Source organism: Triturus cristatus, chromosome 8, assembly GCF_964204655.1.
Source record: "Triturus cristatus chromosome 8, aTriCri1.1, whole genome shotgun sequence".
Lineage (NCBI taxonomy): Eukaryota > Metazoa > Chordata > Amphibia > Caudata > Salamandridae > Triturus > Triturus cristatus.
This window is the reverse complement of record NC_140591.1, coordinates 1151772603-1151793420: the sequence shown is the minus strand read 5'-3', so window position 1 is coordinate 1151793420 and position 20818 is coordinate 1151772603.

Here is a 20818-nt window from a genome sequence, read left to right as displayed (position 1 = left end):
AGGGTTTAGGGTAGTGCAGTTGTGTTTGGGTAGTGTAGGGGGTCATGCTGGGGGTAGTGTTTTAGGGTTTAGGGCAGTGCAGTGGTGTTTATGTAGTGTAGACGGAGGTGCTGGGGTAGTGTTTTAGGGTTTAGGATAGTGCAGTGGTGTTTGGGTAGTGTAATTGGTCATGCTGGGGGTAGATTTAGGGTAGTGCATTGGTGTTTGGGTAGTGTAGGGGGTAGTGCTGGGGGTGATGGTTTAGGGTTTAGGGTAGTGCAGTGGTGTTTCGGTAGTGTAGGGGATACTGCTGGGGGTTGTGTTTTAGGGTTTAGGATAGTGCAATGGTGTGTGGGTAGTGTAGGGGGTACAGCTGGGGGTAGTGGTTTAGGGTTTAGGGAATTGCAATGGTGGTTGGGTAGTGTAGGGGGTATTGCTGGGGGTAGTATTTTAGGGTTTAGGGTAGAGCAGTGGTGTGTGGGTAGTGTAGGGGTCGTGCTGGGGGTAGTGTCTTGGGGTTTAGGGTAGTGCAGTGATGTTTGTGTAGTGTAGGGGGTAGTGTTTTAGGGTTTAGGGAAGAGCAGTGGTGTTTCGGTAGTGTAGGGAGCGGTGCTGGGGGTAGACTTAGGGTTTAGGGTAGTGCAGTGGTGTTTGCGCAGTATAGGGGGTCGTGCTGGGGGTAGTGGTTAAGGGTTTAAGGTAGTGCAGTGGTGTTTGGGTACTATGGGGGTACTGTTGGAGTTAGTGTTTTAGGGTTTAGGGTAGTGCAGTTGTGTTTGGGTAGTGTAGGGGGTCATGCTGGGGGTAGTGTTTTAGGGTTTAGGGCAGTGCAGTGGTGTTTATGTAGTGTAGACGAAAGTGCTGGGGTGGTGTTTTAGGGTTTAGGATAGTGCAGTGGTGTTTGGGTAGTGTAATTGGTCATGCTGGGGGTAGATTTGGGGTTTAGGGTAGTGCAGTGGTGTTTGGGTAGTGTAGGGGGTCGTGCTGGGGTAGTGGTTTAGGGTTTAGGGTAGTGCAGTGGTGGTTTGGTAGTGTAGGGGATATTGCTGGGGGTAGTATTTTAGGGTTTAGGGTAGTGCAGTGGTGTTTGGGTAGTGTAGGGGGTGGTGTTGAGGGTAGTGTTTTAGGGTTTAGGGTAGTGCAGTGGTGTTTGTGTAGTGTAAGGGGTAGTGTTTTAGGGTGTAGGGTAGTGCAGTGGTGTTTTGTAGTATAGGGGGCTGTGCTGGGGGTAGTGTTTTAGGGTTTAGGATAGTGCAGCACTGTTTGTGTGGTGTTGGAGGTCGTGTTTTAGGGTTTAGGGTAGTGCAGTGGTGTTTGGGTAGTGTAGGGGGTACTGCTGGGGGTAGTGTTTTAGGGTTTAGGGTAGTGCAGTTGTGTTTGGGTAGTGTAGGGGGTCATGCTGGGGGTAGTGTTTTAGGGTTTAGGGCAGTGCAGTGGTGTTTATGTAGTGTAGACGGAGGTGCTGGGGTAGTGTTTTAGGGTTTAGGATAGTGCAGTGGTGTTTGGGTAGTGTAATTGGTCATGCTGGGGGTAGATTTAGGGTAGTGCATTGGTGATTGGATAGTGTAGGGGGTCGTGCTGGGGGTAATGGTTTAGGGTTTAGGGTAGTGCAGTGGTGTTTCGGTAGTGTAGGGGATACTGCTGGGGTTGTGTTTTAGGGTTTAGGATAGTGCAATGATGTGTGGGTAGTGTAGGGGGTACAGCTGGGGGTAGTGGTTTAGGGTTTAGGGAATTGCAATGGTGGTTGGGTAGTGTAGGGGGTATTGCTGGGGGTAGTATTTTAGGGTTTAGGGTAGAGCAGTGGTGTGTGGGTAGTGTAGGGGTCGTGCTGGGGGTAGTGTCTTAGGGTTTAGGGTAGTGCAGTGGTGTTTGTGTAGTGTAGGGGGTAGTGTTTTAGGGTTTAGGGAAGAGCAGTGGTGTTTCGGTAGTGTAAGGAGCGGTGCTGGGGGTAGACTTAGGGTTTAGGGTAGTGCAGTGGTGTTTGCGCAGTATAGGGGGTCGTGCTGGGGGTAGTGGTTGAGGGTTTAAGGTAGTGCAGTGGTGTTTGGGTAGTATGGGGGTACTGTTGGAGTTAGTGTTTTAGGGTTTAGGGTAGTGCAATTGTGTTTGGGTAGTGTAGGGGGTCATGCTGGGGGTAGTGTTTTAGGGTTTAGGGCAGTGCAGTGGTGTTTATGTAGTGTAGACGAAAGTGCTGGGGTAGTGTTTTAGGGTTTAGGATAGTGCAGTGGTGTTTGGGTAGTGTAATTGGTCATGCTGGGGGTAGATTTAGGGTTTAGGGTAGTGCAGTGGTGTTTGGGTAGTGTAGGGGGTCGTGCTGGGGTAGTGGTTTAGGGTTTAGGGTAGTGCAGTGGTGTTTCGGTAGTGTAGGGGGTACTGCTGGGGGTTGTGTTTTAGGGTTTAGGATAGTGCAATGGTGTGTGGGTAGTGTAGGGGGTACAGCTGGGGGTAGTGTTTTAGGCTTTAGGGAATTGCAATGGTGGTTGGGTAGTGTAGGGGGTATTGCGGGGGGTAGTATTTTAGGGTTTAGGGTAGTGCAGTGGTGTGTGGCTAGTGTAGGGGTCGTGCTGGGTGTAGTGTCTTAGGGTTTAGGGTAGTGCAGTGGTGTTTGTGTAGTGTAGGGGGTAGTGTTTTAGGGTTTAGGGAAGAGCAGTGGTGTTTCGGTAGTGTAGGGAGCGGTGCTGGGGGTAGACTTAGGGTTTAGGGTAGTGCAGTGGTGTTTGGGTAGTGTAGGGGGTCGTGCTGGGGGTAGTGGTTGAGGGTTTAAGGTAGTGCAGTGGTGTTTGGTTAGTATAGGGGGTACTGCTGGAGGTAGTGTTTTAGGGTTTAGGAGAGTGCAGTGGTGTTTGTGTAGTGTAGGGGGTATTGCTGGGGGCAGTGTTCTAGGGTTTAGGGAAGTGCAGTGGTGTTTGGGTAGTGTAGGGGGTCATGATGGGGGTAGTGTTTTAGGGTTTAGGGCAGTGCAGTGGTGTTTATGTAGTGTAGGGAGCGGTGCTGGGGATAGATTTAGGGTTTAGGGTAGTGCAGTGGTGTTTGGGTAGTGTAGGATGTACTTATGGGGGAAATGTTTTATGGTTTAGGATAGTGCAGTGGTGTTTGGGTAGTGTAGGGGGTAATGCTGGGGGTAGTGTTTTAGGTTTTAGGGTAGTGCAGTGGTGGTTGGGTAGTGTAGGGGGTATTGCTGGGGGTAGTATCTTAGGGTTTAGGGTAGTGCAGTGGCGTTTGGGTAGTGTAAGGGGTTGTGTTGAGGGTAGTGTTTTAGGGTTTAGGGTAGTGCAGTGGTGTTTGTGCAGTGTAGGGGGTAGTGTTTTAGGGTGTAGGGTAGTGCAGTGGTGTTTGTGTAGTGTAGGGGGCTGTGCTGGGGATAGTGTTTTAGGGTTTAGGATAGTGCAGCACTGTGTAGTGTAGTGGATCGTGCTGGGGGTAGTGTTTTAGGGTTTTAGGTAGTGCAGTGGTGTTTGGGTAGTGTAGGGGGTCATGCTGGGGGTAGTGTTTTAGGGTTTAGGGCAGTGCAGTGGTGTTTATGTAGTGTAGACAGAAGTGCTGGGGTAGTGTTTTAGGGTTTAGGATAGTGCAGTGGTGTTTGTGTAGTGTAGGGGGTAGTGTTTTAGGGTGTAGGGTAGTGCAGTGGTGTTTGTGTAGTGTAGGGGGTCATGCTGGGGGTAGTGTTTTAGGGTTTAGGATAGTGCAGCACTGTTTGTGTGGTGTTGGAGGTCGTGTTTTAGGGTTTAGGGTAGCGCAGTTGTGTTTCGGTAGTGTAGTGGGTCATGCTGGGGGTAGTGTTTTAGGGTTTACGGTAGTGCAGTGGTATTTGGGTAGTGTAGGGGGTCGTGCTGGGGGTAGTGTTTTAGAGTTTAGGGTAGTGAAGTGGTGCTTGGGTAGTGTGGGGGGTCATGATGGGGGTATGGTTTTGGGGTTTATGGTAGTGCAGTGGTGTTTATGTAGTGTAGGGAGAGTTGCTGGGGGTAGATTTAGGGTTTAGGGTAGTGCAGTGGTGTTTGGGTAGTGTAGGGGGTTTTGCGGGGGTAGTGGTTTAGCGTAGTGCAGTGGTGTTTGGGTAGTGTAGGGTGTACTGCTGGGGGAAGTGTTTTAGGGTTTAGGATAGTGCAGTGGTGTTTGGGTAGTATAGGGGGTAATGCTGGGGGTAGTGTTTTAGGGTAGTGCAGTGGTGGTTGGGTAGTGTAGGGGGTATTGCTGGGGGTAGTATTTTAGGGTTTAGGGTAGTGCAGTTGTGTTTGGGTAGTGTAGTGGGTCATGCTGGGGGTAGTGTTTTAGGGTTAAAGGTAGTGCAGTGGTGTTTGGGTAGTGTAGGGGGTCATGATGGGGTAGTGTTATAGGGTTTAGGGTAGTGCAGTGGTGTTTGGGTAGTGTAGGGGGTCGTGCTGGGGTAGTGTTTTAGGATTTAGGGTAGTGCAGCGGTGTATGTGTAGTGAAGGGGGTCATGCTGGGCTAGTGTTTTAGGGTTTAGGGTAATGCAGTGGTGTTTGGGTAGTGTAGTGGGTCATGCTGGGGGTAGAGTTTTAGGGTTTAAGGTAGTGCAGTGGTGTTTGGGTAGTGTAGGGGGTCATGCTGGGGTAGTGTTATAGGGTTTAGGGTAGTGCAGTGGTGTTTGGGTAGTGTAGGGGGTCTTGCTGGGGTAGTGTTTTAGGATTTAGGGTAGTGCAGTGGTGTATGTGTAGTGAAGGGGGTCATGCTGGGCTAGTGTTTTAGGGTTTAGGGTAATGCAGTGGTTTTTGGGTTGTATAGCGGGTCGTGCTGGGGGTAGTGTTTTAGGGTTTAGGGCAGTGCAGTGGTGTTTATGTAGTGTAGGGAACGGTGCTGGGGGTAGATTTAAGGTTTAGAGTAGAGCAGTGGTGTTTGAGTAGTATAGGAGGTCGTGCTGGGGGTAGTGTTTTAGAGTTTAGGTGAGTGCAGTGGTGTTCGGATAGTGTAGGGGGTCATGCTGGGGGTAGTGTTTTAGAGTTTAGGGTAGTGCAGTGGTGTTCGGGTATTGTAGGGGGTCGTGCTGGGGGTAGTGTTTCAGGGTTTAGGGTAGTGCAGTAGTGTTCAGGTAGTGTTGGGGGTCGTGCTGGGGGTAGTGTTTTAGGGTTTTTGGTACTGCAGTGGTGTTTGGGTAGTGTAGGGGGTCCTGCTGGGGTAGATTTAGGGTTTAGGGTAGTGCAGTGGAGTATGGGTAGTGTATTGGGTCGTGCTGGGGGTAGTGTTTTAGAGTTTAGGGTAGTACAGTGGTGTTTGGGTAGTGTAGGGGTGTGTGCCGTGGGTAGTGTTTTAGGGTTTAGGGAAGAGCAGTGGTGTTTCGGTAGTGTAGGGAGCGGTGCTGGGGGTAGACTTAGGGTTTAGTGTAGTGCAGTAGTGTTTGCGTAGTGTAGGGGGTCGTGCTGGGGGTAGTGGTTTAGGGTTCAAGGTAGTGCAGTGGTGTTTGGATAGTATAGGGGGTACTGCTGGAGGTAGTGGTTTAGGGTTTAGGAGAGTGCAGTGGTGTTTGGGTAGTGTAGGGGGTACTGCTGGAGGCAGTGTTTTAGGGTTTTGGGTAGTGCAGTGGTGTTTGGGTAGTGTAGGGGGTCGTGCTGGGGGTAGTGTTTTAGAGTTTAGGGTAGTGCAGTGGTGTTTGGGTAGTGTAGGGGGTCATGATGGGGGTAGTGTTTTAGGGTTTAGGGCAGTGCCGTCATGTTTATGTAGTGTAGGGAGCGGTGCTGGGGGTAGATTTAGGGTTTAGGGTAGTGCAGTGGTGTTTGGGTAGTGTAGGGGGTCGTGCGGGGGGTAGCGGTTTAGGGTTTAGGGTAGTGCAGTGGTGTTTAGGTAGTGTAGGGTGTACTGCTGGGGGAGGAGTTTTAGGGTTGAGGATAGTGCAGTGGTGTTTGGGTAGTGTAGGGGGTAATGCTGGGGGTAGTGTTTTAGGTTTTATGGTAGTGCAGTGGTGGTTTGGTAGTGTAGGGGATATTGCTGGGGGTAGTATTTTAGGGTTTAGGGTAGTGCAGCCGTGTTTGGGTAGTGTAGGGGGTGGTGTTGAGGGTAGTGTTTTAGGGTTTAGGGTAGTGCAGTGGTGTTTGTGTAGTGTAAGGGGTAGTGTTTTAGGGTGTAGGGTAGTGCAGTGGTGTTTTATAGTATAGGGGGTTGTGCTGGGGTACTGTTTTTGGGTTTAGGATAGTGCAGCACTGTTTGTGTGGTATTGGAGGTCGTGTTTTAGGGTTTAGGGTAGTGCAGTGGTGTTTGGGTAGTGTAGGGGGTACTGCTGGGGGTAGTGTTTTAGGGTTTAGGGTAGTGCAGTTGTGTTTGGGTAGTGTAGGGGGTCATGCTGGGGGTAGTGTTTTAGGGTTTAGGGCAGTGCAGTGGTGTTTATGTAGTGTAGACGGAGGTGCTGGGGTAGTGTTTTAGGGTTTAGGATAGTGCAGTGGTGTTTGGGTAGTGTAATTGGTCATGCTGGGGGTAGATTTAGGGTTTAGGGTAGTGCAGTGGTGTTTTGGTAGTGTAGGGGGTCGTGCTGGGGATAATGGTTTAGGGTTTAGGGTAGTGCAGTGGTGTTTCGGTAGTGTAGGGGGTACTGCTGGGGGTTGTGTTTTAGGGTTTAGGATAGTGCAATTGTGTGTGGGTAGTGTAGGGGGTACAGCTGGGGGTAGTGTTTTAGTGTTTAGGGAATTGCAATGGTGGTTGAGTAGTGTAGGGGGTATTGCTGGGGGTAGTATTTTAGGGTTTAGGGTAGTGCAGTGGTGTGTGGGTAGTGTAGGGGTCGTGCTGGGGGTAGTGTCTTAGGGTTTAGGGTAGTGCAGTGGTGTTTGTGTAGTGTAGGGGGTAGTGTTTTAGGGTTTAGGGAAGAACAGTGGTGTTTCGGTAGTGTAGGGAGCGGTGCTGGGGGTAGACTTAGGGTTTAGGGTAGTGCAGTGGTGTTTGGGTAGTGTAGGGGGTCGTGCTGGGGGTAGTGGTTGAGGGTTTAAGGTAGTGCAGTGGTGTTTGGTTAGTATAGGGGGTACTGCTGGAGGTAGTGTTTTAGGGTTTAGGAGAGTGCAGTGGTGTTTGTGTAGTGTAGGGGGTATTGCTGGGGGCAGTGTTCTAGGGTTTAGGGAAGTGCAGTGGTGTTTGGGTAGTGTAGGGGGTCATGATGGGGGTAGTGTTTTAGGGTTTAGGGCAGTGCAGTGGTGTTTATGTAGTGTAGGGAGCGGTGCTGGGGATAGATTTAGGGTTTAGGGTAGTGCAGTGGTGTTTGGGTAGTGTAGGATGTACTTATGGGGGAAATGTTTTATGGTTTAGGATAGTGCAGTGGTGTTTGGGTAGTGTAGGGGGTAATGCTGGGGGTAGTGTTTTAGGTTTTAGGGTAGTGCAGTGGTGGTTGGGTAGTGTAGGGGGTATTGCTGGGGGTAGTATCTTAGGGTTTAGGGTAGTGCAGTGGCGTTTGGGTAGTGTAAGGGGTTGTGTTGAGGGTAGTGTTTTAGGGTTTAGGGTAGTGCAGTGGTGTTTGTGCAGTGTAGGGGGTAGTGTTTTAGGGTGTAGGGTAGTGCAGTGGTGTTTGTGTAGTGTAGGGGGCTGTGCTGGGGATAGTGTTTTAGGGTTTAGGATAGTGCAGCACTGTGTAGTGTAGTGGATCGTGCTGGGGGTAGTGTTTTAGGGTTTTAGGTAGTGCAGTGGTGTTTGGGTAGTGTAGGGGGTCATGCTGGGGGTAGTGTTTTAGGGTTTAGGGCAGTGCAGTGGTGTTTATGTAGTGTAGACAGAAGTGCTGGGGTAGTGTTTTAGGGTTTAGGATAGTGCAGTGGTGTTTGTGTAGTGTAGGGGGTAGTGTTTTAGGGTGTAGGGTAGTGCAGTGGTGTTTGTGTAGTGTAGGGGGTCATGCTGGGGGTAGTGTTTTAGGGTTTAGGATAGTGCAGCACTGTTTGTGTGGTGTTGGAGGTCGTGTTTTAGGGTTTAGGGTAGCGCAGTTGTGTTTCGGTAGTGTAGTGGGTCATGCTGGGGGTAGTGTTTTAGGGTTTACGGTAGTGCAGTGGTATTTGGGTAGTGTAGGGGGTCGTGCTGGGGGTAGTGTTTTAGAGTTTAGGGTAGTGAAGTGGTGCTTGGGTAGTGTGGGGGGTCATGATGGGGGTATGGTTTTGGGGTTTATGGTAGTGCAGTGGTGTTTATGTAGTGTAGGGAGAGTTGCTGGGGGTAGATTTAGGGTTTAGGGTAGTGCAGTGGTGTTTGGGTAGTGTAGGGGGTTTTGCGGGGGTAGTGGTTTAGCGTAGTGCAGTGGTGTTTGGGTAGTGTAGGGTATACTGCTGGGGGAAGTGTTTTAGGGTTTAGGATAGTGCAGTGGTGTTTGGGTAGTGTAGGGGGTAATGCTGGGGGTAGTGTTTTAGGGTAGTGCAGTGGTGGTTGGGTAGTGTAGGGGGTATTGCTGGGGGTAGTATTTTAGGGTTTAGGGTAGTGCAGTTGTGTTTGGGTAGTGTAGTGGGTCATGCTGGGGGTAGTGTTTTAGGGTTAAAGGTAGTGCAGTGGTGTTTGGGTAGTGTAGGGGGTCATGCTGGGGTAGTGTTATAGGGTTTAGGGTAGTGCAGTGGTGTTTGGGTAGTGTAGGGGGTCGTGCTGGGGTAGTGTTTTAGGATTTAGGGTAGTGCAGCGGTGTATGTGTAGTGAAGGGGGTCATGCTGGGCTAGTGTTTTAGGGTTTAGGGTAATGCAGTGGTGTTTGGGTAGTGTAGTGGGTCATGCTGGGGGTAGTGTTTTAGGGTTTAAGGTAGTGCAGTGGTGTTTGGGTAGTGTAGGGGGTCATGCTGGGGTAGTGTTATAGGGTTTAGGGTAGTGCAGTGGTGTTTGGGTAGTGTAGGGGGTCTTGCTGGGGTAGTGTTTTAGGATTTAGGGTAGTGCAGTGGTGTATGTGTAGTGAAGGGGGTCATGCTGGGCTAGTGTTTTAGGGTTTAGGGTAATGCAGTGGTTTTTGGGTTGTATAGCGGGTCGTGCTGGGGGTAGTGTTTTAGGGTTTAGGGCAGTGCAGTGGTGTTTATGTAGTGTAGGGAACGGTGCTGGGGGTAGATTTAAGGTTTAGAGTAGAGCAGTGGTGTTTGAGTAGTGTAGGAGGTCGTGCTGGGGGTAGTGTTTTAGAGTTTAGGTGAGTGCAGTGGTGTTCGGATAGTGTAGGGGGTCATGCTGGGGGTAGTGTTTTAGAGTTTAGGGTAGTGCAGTGGTGTTCGGGTATTGTAGGGGGTCGTGCTGGGGGTAGTGTTTCAGGGTTTAGGGTAGTGCAGTAGTGTTCAGGTAGTGTTGGGGGTCGTGCTGGGGGTAGTGTTTTAGGGTTTTTGGTACTGCAGTGGTGTTTGGGTAGTGTAGGGGGTCCTGCTGGGGTAGATTTAGGGTTTAGGGTAGTGCAGTGGAGTATGGGTAGTGTATTGGGTCGTGCTGGGGGTAGTGTTTTAGAGTTTAGGGTAGTACAGTGGTGTTTGGGTAGTGTAGGGGTGTGTGCCGTGGGTAGTGTTTTAGGGTTTAGGGAAGAGCAGTGGTGTTTCGGTAGTGTAGGGAGCGGTGCTGGGGGTAGACTTAGGGTTTAGTGTAGTGCAGTAGTGTTTGCGTAGTGTAGGGGGTCGTGCTGGGGGTAGTGGTTTAGGGTTTAAGGTAGTGCAGTGGTGTTTGGATAGTATAGGGGGTACTGCTGGAGGTAGTGGTTTAGGGTTTAGGAGAGTGCAGTGGTGTTTGGGTAGTGTAGGGGGTACTGCTGGAGGCAGTGTTTTAGGGTTTAGGGTAGTGCAGTGGTGTTTGGGTAGTGTAGGGGGTCGTGCTGGGGGTAGTGTTTTAGAGTTTAGGGTAGTGCAGTGGTGTTTGGGTAGTGTAGGGGGTCATGATGGGGGTAGTGTTTTAGGGTTTAGGGCAGTGCCGTCATGTTTCTGTAGTGTAGGGAGCGGTGCTGGGGGTAGATTTAGGGTTTAGGGTAGTGCAGTGGTGTTTGGGTAGTGTAGGGGGTCGTGCGGGGGGTAGCGGTTTAGGGTTTAGGGTAGTGCAGTGGTGTTTAGGTAGTGTAGGGTGTACTGCTGGGGGAGGAGTTTTAGGGTTGAGGATAGTGCAGTGGTGTTTGGGTAGTGTAGGGGGTAATGCTGGAGGTAGTGTTTTAGGTTTTATGGTAGTGCAGTGGTGGTTTGGTAGTGTAGGGGATATTGCTGGGTGTAGTATTTTAGGGTTTAGGGTAGTGCAGCCGTGTTTGGGTAGTGTAGGGGGTGGTGTTGAGGGTAGTGTTTTAGGGTTTAGGGTAGTGCAGTGGTGTTTGTGTAGTGTAAGGGGTAGTGTTTTAGGGTGTAGGGTAGTGCAGTGGTGTTTTATAGTATAGGGGGTTGTGCTGGGGGTAGTGTTTTTGGGTTTAGGATAGTGCAGCACTGTTTGTGTGGTATTGGAGGTCGTGTTTTAGGGTTTAGGGTAGTGCAGTGGTGTTTGGGTAGTGTAGGGGGTACTGCTGGGGGTAGTGTTTTAGGGTTTAGGGTAGTGCAGTTGTGTTTGGGTAGTGTAGGGGGTCATGCTGGGGGTAGTGTTTTAGGGTTTAGGGCAGTGCAGTGGTGTTTATGTAGTGTAGACGGAGGTGCTGGGGTAGTGTTTTAGGGTTTAGGATAGTGCAGTGGTGTTTGGGTAGTGTAATTGGTCATGCTGGGGGTAGATTTAGGGTTTAGGGTAGTGCAGTGGTGTTTTGGTAGTGTAGGGGGTCGTGCTGGGGATAATGGTTTAGGGTTTAGGGTAGTGCAGTGGTGTTTCGGTAGTGTAGGGGGTACCGCTGGGGGTTGTGTTTTAGGGTTTAGGATAGTGCAATGGTGTGTGGGTAGTGTAGGGGGTACAGCTGGGGGTAGTGTTTTAGTGTTTAGGGAATTGCAATGGTGGTTGAGTAGTGTAGGGGGTATTGCTGGGGGTAGTATTTTAGGGTTTAGGGTAGTGCAGTGGTGTGTGGGTAGTGTAGGGGTCGTGCTGGGGGTAGTGTCTTAGGGTTTAGGGTAGTGCAGTGGTGTTTGTGTAGTGTAGGGGGTAGTGTTTTAGGGTTTAGGGAAGAACAGTGGTGTTTCGGTAGTGTAGGGAGCGGTGCTGGGGGTAGACTTAGGGTTTAGGGTAGTGCAGTGGTGTTTGCGCAGTGTAGGGGGTTGTGCTGGGGGTAGTGTTTTAGGGTTTAGGGTAGTGCAGTTGTGTTTAGGTAGTGTAGGGGGTCATGCTGGGGGTAGTGTTTTAGGGTTTAGGGCAGTGCAGTGGTGTTTATGTAGTGTAGATGGAAGTGCTGGGGTAGTGTTTTAGGGTTTAGGATAGTGCAGTGGTGTTTGGGTAGTGTAATTGGTCATGCTGGGGGTAGATTTTGGGTTTAGGGTAGTGCAGTGGTGTTTGGGTAGTGTAGGGGGTCATGCTGGGGGTAATGGTTTAGGGTTTAGGGTAGTGCAGTAGTGTTTCGGTAGTGTAGGGGGTACTGCTGGGGGTTGTGTTTTAGGGTTTAGGATAGTGCAATGGTGTGTGGGTAGTGTAGGGGCTACAGCTGGGGTAGTGTTTTAGGCTTTAGGGAATTGCAATGGTGGTTGGGTAGTGTAGGGGGTATTGCTGGGGGTAGTATTTTAGGGTATAGGGTAGTGCAGTGGTGTGTGGGTAGTGTAGGGGTCATGCTGAGGGTAGTGTCTTAGGGTTTAGGGTAGTGCAGTGGTGTTTGTGTAGTGTAGGGGGTAGTGTTTTAGGGTTTAGGGAAGAGCAGTGGTGTTTCGGTAGTGTAGGGAGCGGCGCTGGGGTAGACTTAGGGTTTAGGGTAGTGCAGTGGTGTTTGCGCAGTGTAGGGGGTCGTGCTGGGGGTAGTGGTTGAGGTTTTAAGGTAGTGCAGTGGTGTTTGGGTAGTATAGGGGGTACTGCTGGAGGTAGTGTTTTAGGGTTTAGGAGAGTGCAGTGGTGTTTGTGTAGTGTAGGGGGTATTGCTGGGGGCAGTGTTCTGGGGTTTAGGGAAGTGCAGTGGTGTTTGGGTAGTGTAGGGGGTCATGATGGGGGTAGTGTTTTAGTGTTTAGGGCAGTGCAGTGGTGTTTATGTAGTGTAGGGAGCGGTGCTGGGGATAGATTTAGGGTTTAGGGAAGTGCAGTGGTGTTTGGGTAGTGTAGGGGTCATGCGGGGGGTAGTGGTTTAGGGTTTAGGGTAGTGCAGTGGTGTTTGGGTAGTTTAGGATGTACTGCTGGGGGAAGTGTTTTAGGGTTTAGGATAGTGCAGTGGTGTTTGGGTAGTGTAGGGGGTAATGCTGGGGGTAGTGTTTTAGGTTTTAGGGTAGTGCAGTGGTGGTTGGGTAGTGTAGGGGGTATTGCTGGGGGTAGTATCTTAGGGTTTAGGGTAGTGCAGTGGCGATTGGGTAGTGTAAGGGGTTGTGTTGAGGGTAGTGTTTTAGGGTTTAGGGTAGTGCAGTGGTGTTTGTGCAGTGTAGGGGGTAGTGTTTTAGGGTGTAGGGTAGTGCAGTGGTGTTTGTGTAGTGTAGGGGGCTGTGCTGGGGATAGTGTTTTAGGGTTTAGGATAGTGCAGCACTGTTTGTGTGGTGTTGGAGGTCGTGTTTTAGGGTTTAGGGTAGTGCAGTAGTGTTCGGGTAGTGTAGGGGGTACAGCTGGGGGTAGTGTTTTAGGGTTTAGGGTAGTGCAGTTGTGTTTGGGTAGTGTAGTGGATCATGCTGGGGGTAGTGTTTTAGAGTTTTAGGTAGTGCAGTGGTGTTTGGGTAGTGTAGGGGGTCATGCTGGGGGTAGTGTTTTAGGGTTTAGGGCAGTGCAGTGGTGTTTATGTAGTATAGACGGAAGTGCTGGGCTAGTGTTTTAGGGTTTAGGATAGTGCAGTGGTGTTTGGGTAGTGTAGGGGGTCATGCTGGGGGTAGATTTAGGGTTCAGGGTAGTGCAGTGGTGTTTGGGTAGTGTTGGGGGTCGTGCTGGGGGTATTGGTTTAGGGTTTAGGGTAGTGCAGTGGTGTTTCAGTTTTGTAGGGGGTACAGCTGGGGTTAGTGTTTTAGGGTTTAGGGTAGTGCAGTGGTGTTTGTGTAGTATAGGGGGTAGTGTCTTAGGGTTTAGGGTAGTGCAGTGGTGTTTGTGTAGTATAGGGGGTAGTGTTTTAGGGTGCAGGGTAGTGCAGTGGTGTTTGTGTAGTGTAGGGGGTCGTGCTGGGGGTAGTGTTTTAGGGTTTAGGGTAGTGCAGCACTGTTTGTGTAGTGTCGGAGGTCGTGTTTTAGGGTTTAGGGTAGTGCAGTTGTGTTCGGGTAGTGTAGGGGGTCATGCTGGTGGTAGTGTTCCAGGGTTTAGGATAGTGCAGTCGTGTTAGGGTAGTGTAGGGAGTCGTGCTGGGGGTAGTGTTTTAGGGTTTAGGGTATTGCAGTAGTGTTGGAGTTCATGCTGGGGTAGTGTTTTAGGGTTTAGGGTAGGGCATTGGTATATCTGTAGTGAAGGGGGTCATGCTGGGGGTTGTGTTTTAGGGTTTAGGGTAATGCAGTGGTGTTTGGGAAGTATAGCGGGTCGTGCTGGGGGTAGTGTTTTAGGGTTTAGGTCAGTGCACTTTTGTTTATGTAGTGTAGGGAGCGGTGCTGGGGATAAATTTAAGGTTTAGGGTAGAGCAGTGGTGTTTGGGTAGTGTATGGATCGTGCTGGGAGTAGTGTTTTAGAGTTTAGGGTAGTGCAGTGGTGTTCGGGTAGTGTAGGGGGTCGTGCTGGGGGTAGTGTTTCAGGGTTTAGGGTAGTGCAGTTGTGTTAGGGTAGTGTAGGGGGTCATGCTGGGGGTAGTGTTTCAGAGTTTAGGGTAGTGTAGTGGAGTTTGGCTAGTTTAGGGGGTCATGCTAGGGGTAGTGTTTTAGGGTTTAGGGTAGAGCAGTGGTGTTTGGGTAGTGTAGGGGGTACTGCTGTGGGTAGTGTTTTAGGGTTTAGGAGAGTGCAGTGGTGTTTTGGTAGGTTAGGGTGTACTGCTGGGGGCTGTGTTTTAGGGTTTAGGGTAGTGCAGTGGTGTTTGGGTAGTGTAGGGGGTCGTTCTCAGGGTAGTGTTTTAGAGTTTAGGGTAGTGCAGTGGTGTTTGGGTAGTGTAGGGGGTCGTGCTGGGGGTAGTGTTTTAGGGTTTAAGGCAGTGCAGTGGTGTTTGGGTAGTGTAAGGGGTCATGCTGGGGGTAGTGTTTTAGGGTTTAGGGTAATGCAGTGGTGTTTGGGTAGTGTAGGGGGTCGTGCTGTGGGTAGTGTTTTAGGGTTTAGGGTAATGCAGTGGTGTTTGGGTAGCATAGCGGGTCATGCTGGGGGTAGTGTTTTAGGGTTTAGGGTAGTGCAGTGGTGTTTGGGTAGTGTAGGGGGTCATGCTGGGGGTAGTGTTTTAGGGTTTTAGGGCAGTGCAGTGGTGTTGATGTAGTGTAGGGAGAAGTGCTGGGGTAGATTTAGGGTTTAGGGTAGTGCAGTGGTGTTTGGGTAGTGTAGGGGGTCGTGCTGGGGGTAGTGGTTTAGGGTTTAGGGTAGTGCACTGGTGTTTGGGTTGTGTAGTGGGTAATGGTGGGGGTAGTGTTTTAGGGTTTAGGGTAGTGCAGTCATGTTAGGGTAGTGTTGAGAGTTGTTCTGGGGGTAGTGTTTTAGGGATTAGGGTAGTGCAGTGGCGTTTGGGAAGTGTAGGGGTCATGCTGGGATTAGATTTACGGTATAGGGTAGTGCAGTGGTGTATGGGTAGTGTAGGGGGTCGTGCTGGGGGTAGTGTTTTAGAGTTTAGGGTAGTGCAGTGGTGTTTGGGTAGTGTAGGGGGTCGTGCTGGGGGTAGTGTTTTAGGGTTTAGGGTAGAGCAGTGGTGTTTCGGTAGTGTAGGGAGCGGTGCTGGGGGTAGATTTAGGGTTTAGGGTAGTGCAGTGGTGTTTGGGTAGTGTAGGGGTACTGCTTGGGGTAGTGTTTTAGGGTTTAGGAGAGTGCAGTGGTGTTTTGGTAGTGTAGGGGGTACTCCTGGGGGCAGTGTGTTAGGGTTTAGGTTAGGGCAGTGGTGTTTGGGTAGTGTAGGGGGTTATGCTCTGGGTAGTGTTTTAGAGGTTAGGGTAGTGCAGTGGTGTTTGTGTGGTGTAGGGGGTCATGCTGGGGGTAGTGTTTTAGGGTTTAGGGCAGTGCAGTGGTGTTTATGTGGTGTAGGGAGTGGTGCTGGCGGTAGATTTAGGGTTTAGGGTAGTGCAGTGGTGTTTGGGTAGTGTAGGGGCCGTGCTGGGGGTAGTGGTTTAGGGTTTAGGGTAGTGCAGTGGTGTTTGGGTAGTATAGAGGGTAATGCTGGGGGTAGTGTTATAGGGTTTAGGGTAGTGAAGTGGTGTTTGGGTAGTGTAGGAGGTACTGCTGGGGGTAGTTTTTTAGGGTTTAGGGTAGTGCAGTGGTGTTGGGTAGTGTAGCAGATCGTGCTGGGGTAGTGTTTTAGGGTTTAGGGTAGTGCAGTGGTGTTTGTGTAGTGTAGGGGGTAGTGTTTTAGGGTTTAGGGTAGTGCAGTCGTGTTTGTGTAGTGAAGGGGGTCGTGCTGGGGGTAGTGTTTTAGGGTTTAGGTCAGTGCAGTGTTGTTTATGTAGTGTAGGGAGAGGTGCTGGGGTAAATTTAAGGTTTAGGGTAGAGCAGTGGTGTTTGGGTAGTGTATGGGATCGTGCTGGGAGTAGTGTTTTAGAGTTTAGGGTAGTGCAGTGGTGTTCGGGTAGTGTAGGGGATCGTGCTGGGGGTAGTGTTTCAGGGTTTAGGGTAGTGCAGTTGTGTTAGGGTAGTGTAGGGGGTCGTGCTGGGGGTAGTGTTTTAGGATTTAGCGTCGTGCAGTGTCATTTGGGTAGTGTAGGGGTCGTGCTGGGGTTAGATTTAGGGTATAGGTTAGTGCAGTGGTGTATGCGTAGGGTAGGGGGTCGTGCTGGGGGTAGTGTTTCAGACTTTAGGGTAGTGTAGTGGTGTTTGGGTAGTGTAGGGGGTCATGCTAGGGGTAGTGTCTTAGGGTTTAGAGTAGAGCAGTGGTGTTTGGGTAGTGTAGGGAGTACTGCTGGGGGTAGTGTTTTAGGGTTTAGGAGAGTGCAGTGGTGTTTTAGTAGGTTAGGGTGTACTGCTGGGGGCTGTGTTTTAGGGTTTAGGGTAGTGCAGTGGTGTTTGCGTAGTGTAGGGGGTCGTTCTCAGGGTAGTGTTTTAGAGTTTAGGGTAGTGCAGTGGTGTTTGGGTAGAGTAGGGGGTCGTGCTGGGGGTAGTGTTTTAGGGTTTAGGGCAGTGCAGTCATGTTAGGGTAGTGTTGGGAGTTGTTCTGGGGGTAGTGTTTTAGGGATTAGGGTAGTGCAGTGGCGTTTGGGAAGTGTAGGGGTCATGCTGGGATTAGGTTTACAGTATAGGGTAGTGCAGTGGTGTATGGGTAGTGTAGGGGGTCGTGCTGGGGGTAGTGTTTTAGAGTTTAGGGTAGTGCAGTGGTGTTTGGGTAGTGTAGGGGGTCGTGCTGGGGGTAGTGTTTTAGGGTTTAGGGCAGAGCAGTGGTGTTTCGGTAGTGTAGGGAGCGGTGCTGGGGGTAGATTTAGGGTTTAGGGTAGTGCAGTGGTGTTTGGGTAGTGTAGGGGTACTGCTTGGGGTAGTGTTTTAGGGTTTAGGAGAGTGCAGTGGTGTTTTGGTAGTGTAGGGAGTACTCCTGGGGGCAGTGTGTTAGGGTTTAGGTTAGTGCAGTGGTGTTTGGGTAGTGTAGGGGGTTATGCTCTGGGTAGTGTTTTAGAGGTTAGGGTAGTGCAGTGGTGTTTGGGTGGTGTAAGGGGTCATGCTGGGGGTAGTGTTTTAGGGTTTAGGGCAGTGCAGTGGTGTTTATGTGGTGTAGGAAGCGGTGCTGGCGGTAGATTTAGGGTTTAGGGTAGTGCAGTGGTGTTTGGGTAGTGTAGGGGTCGTGCTGGGGGTAGTGGTTTAGGGTTTAGGGTAGTGCAGTGGTGTTTGGGTAGTATAGAGGGTAATGCTGGGAGTAGTGTTTTAGGGTTTAGGGTAGTGTAGTGGTGTTTGGGTAGTGTAGGAGGTACTGCTGGGGGTAGTTTTTTAGGGTTTAGGGAAGTGCAGTGGTGTTGGGTAGTGTAGCGGATCGTGCTGGGGGTAGTGTTTTAGGGTTTAGGGTAGTGCAGTTGTGTTTGTGTAGTGAAGGGGGTCGTGCTGGGGGTAGTGTTTTAGGGTTTAGGTCAGTGCAGTGTTGTTTATGTAGTGTAGGGAGAGATGCTGGGGTAAATTTAAGGATTAGGGTAGAGCAGTGGTGTTTGGGTAGTGTATGGGATCGTGCTGGGAGTAGTGTTTTAGAGTTTAGGGTAGTGCAGTTGTGTTAGGGTAGTGTAGGGGGTCGTGCTGGGGGTAGTGTTTTAGGATTTAGCGTAGTGCAGTGGCATTTGGGTAGTGTAGGGGTCCTGCTGGGGTTAGATTTAGGGTATAGGTTAGTGCAGTGGTGTATGCGTAGGGTAGGGGGTCGTGCTGGGGGTAGTGTTTCAGACTTTAGGGTAGTGTAGTGGTGTTTGGGTAGTGTAGGGGGTCATGCTAGGGGTAGTGTCTTAGGGTTTAGGGTAGAGCAGTGGTGTTTGGGTAGTGTAGAGAGTACTGCTGGGGGTAGTGTTTTAGGGTTTAGGAGAGTGCAGTGGTGTTTTAGTAGGTTAGGGTGTACTGCTGGGGGCTGTGTTTTAGGGTTTAGGGTAGTGCAGTGGTGTTTGGGTAGTGTAGGGGGTCGTTCTCAGGGTAGTGTTTTAGAGTTTAGGGTAGTGCAGTGGTGTTTGGGTAGAGTAGGGGGTCGTGCTGGGGGTAGTGTTTTAGGGTTTAGGGCAGTGCAGTGGTGTTTGAGTAGTGTAGCGGGTCATGCTGGGGGTAGTGTTTTAGAGTTTAGGGCAGTGCAGTCGTGTTTATGTAGTGTAGGGAGCGGAGCTGGGGGTAGATTTAGGGTTTAGGGTAGTGCAGTGGTGCTTGGGTAGTGTAGGGGGTCGTGCTGGGGGTAGTCGTTTAGGGTTTAGGGTAGTGCAGTGGTGTTTGGGTTGTGTAGGGGGTAATGCTGGGGGTAGGGGTTTAGGGTAGTGCAGTCGTGTTAGGGTAGTGTAGGGAGTTGTTCTGGGGGTAGTGTTTTAGGGATTAGGGTAGTGCAGTGGCGTTTGTGTAGTGTAGGGGTCATGCTGGGATTAGATTTGCAGTATAGGGTAGTGCAGTGGTGTATGGGTAGTGTAGGGGGGTCGTGCTGGGGGTAGTGTTTTAGAGTTTAGGGTAGTGCAGTGGTGTTTGTGTAGTGTAGGGGGTTGTGCTGGGGGTAGTGTTTTAGGGTTTAGGGTAGAGCAGTGATGTTTCGGTAGTGTAGGGAGAGGTGCTGGGGTAGATTTAGGGTTTAGGGTAGTGCAGTGGTGTTTGCGTAGTGTAGGGGTTGTGCTGGGGGTAGTGGTTTAGGGTTTAGGGTAGTGCAGTGGTGTTTGGGTAGTGTAGGGGTACTGCTGGGGGTAGTGTTTTAGGGTTTAGGAGAGTGCAGTGGTGTTTTGGTAGTGTAGGGTGTACTGCTGGGGGCAGTGTGTTAGGGTTTATGGTAGTGCAGTGGTGTTTGGGTAGTGTAGGGGGTCGTGCTCGGGGTAGTGTTTTAGAGGTTAGGGTAGTGCAGTTGTGTTTGGGTGGTGTAGGGGGTCATGCTGGGGGTAGTGTTTTAGGGTTTAGGGCAGTGCGGTGGTGTTAGAATGGGGAACCCCTAGTTGGCACAGGTAGGTACTTGTGACAAGCAGTGGTCCCTTCTTCTATTCAGGGCGAGAGAGTTACCCCTTCAGAACAACCCCTGCTCACCCTATAGGTAGTGTGGCGCGAGCAGTCAGGGCTAAACTTCAGGGCGCTAGGCAGTTAAGCATTTATGATCACACACAGTAAACCACAATGATCCCCCTCAAACGGACACTAGGCGTAAGTTGTATCAAAAATACGGATGCTTTATATAAAAGATTCTTTGTTACGCAGGCATGTACAAGACCATCAATAACGGTTGCGAAATGGAAGCCACAAGATGATAATTAGGCACTGTTCTTGTCTTTGGTAACTTATTCGATCACGAGCGCTTCACAGGGCTCGGTTGAGTCGGTCCAGTCACGATGATGCGCAGTGCACCCAGGGTACAGTGATACGGGGAAATCAGAACGTTGCGGACCCCGAGTCCGATAGAGAGTTCACTGTACCTGGGAACGTGCGGTGTGCTTGGACGAGTCTTCAGGAGAGATGCAGGTTCTGCACCTCGTGGGTCTTCCGGATCAAGAATTCAGCGGGCGGCTTTCGGTAGACAGGTGCGGCCCAGGGCCTCCGACACGGACTGTGCGGGAGGTCACTGCGGAGGGCGGCACGGTCAGACTCAGGCTGGGAGGTGAAGCGGGGCGGCCGGATACGTTACGACGTACGGGCGGCCGTCCGAGGCTGGATTTCACTTCCCCACTAGAAATCCGGCGGGAGGGCGAAAGGGCACCAAGCGCGCTCCAGTAGCAGGCAGGTGACAGGGAAGCGGGACGGCCAGACTCGTGGGTCCAGAGCGACTCAGGTAGAGCGGGGCTCTCGGCGAGTGGAGGCGGCCAGGCTTCTGGGTGTCACGGCCCTAGGAGGGATGCGAAGGTGCGCAGGGCACTCCGGCGGGAGAAAGCACACGGCTCGAATTCTCAGACGAGCGGAGACACGGTGAACCCACTGGTCCTGGGGTTCAGTTCAGGGGGCAAGCTCTTCTTCCAAGCCCTTGGAGATAGTTGAAGAACAAAGTGCAAAAGTCTCTTTCAGTCTTTTTCCTCTCCTTCCTTAGCAAGGCACCTACTGCAGGCCAGTCCCTTAGGTCAGGGAAAGTTACTCCTCCTTCAGCTTCTTCCAGGTCCTTCTAGTCAGGCAGAGTTCCTTCGTGGTTCAGTCTGGATCTGATTTCTTAGGAGCCAAGCTCCTACTTTTATACAGGGATTCTTTTGTTCTTTAGCGCCAGGGGGCCTGGGCCTGGCTCAGTCCAGTTTTGGAGCACTCTGTTGTGGTGACTCGGCTTGTTCCTTTCAGCAGCAGGGCAGAGACATCAGCCGCTCCACAGGGGGCGGCGCCGGCTTTGTGGTGGCAGAGCACAGGTCTATTCAAGAGTCAGGGTGCACTCCTCCCACCCATCCTGGGGTAATCTCTCTACCCACCACCTGGCAGCCAACCTGTCTCCTGGAATCCCCCAGCCCTGCTCCTGTACTGTTGCTAGGCAGAACACACACACACACAGCAGAGGCGGACTGAGATGGTTAGGCACGCAAAGGCTAACTTTCTAAAAGTAGCATTTGCAAACCCGGGATATTAAAATAACCTTTACTAAAAGATGTACTTTATTACCCCGAGTTCAGGCATACTAAACATGACCTTCTACCATGCTCTCTGAGTCCACTGGGGTCACAGCGTGTAGCGATCCCAGCAGCCCATTCTGGCCTATGGAGAGCAGGTAGCCTTCAATAGTGAAAAACGAAAATGGCTGTAATTCACTACTAAGACATGCCACACACATCAGGGCATGTCCTACCTTATACCTACAATGCACCCTGCGCTTAGGCCTACCAGAGGGGTGACTAACATGTAGTTAAGGGAAGGTTTAGAGACTGGTAAGTGGGGACACTTGCTCAGTCAGCGCGACGGTACCAGACCGCGCGCAGGTTCTGCAGTGGCAGACCCTAGACACATTTTACCCCGCTGCTTCGGTGGGTGGCACAACCCGTGCTGCAAGCCCACTCGCAGCATTTGGATATACAAGCCCTTGGCACCCCTGGTGCACTCTACTAGGGACTGATAGTAAACCAAATAAACCAAACGTGGAAGTCAATTCACATAATACATTTTACCATAGGGAGCACTTGCACTGTGGCACTGGATGGCAGTGGCACAGTGCCCTGAGCAGCTAACACCAACACAAAAACACATTGAGGCACAGACAAAAATGGAAGGGTGACCCACGCCAATGGTGC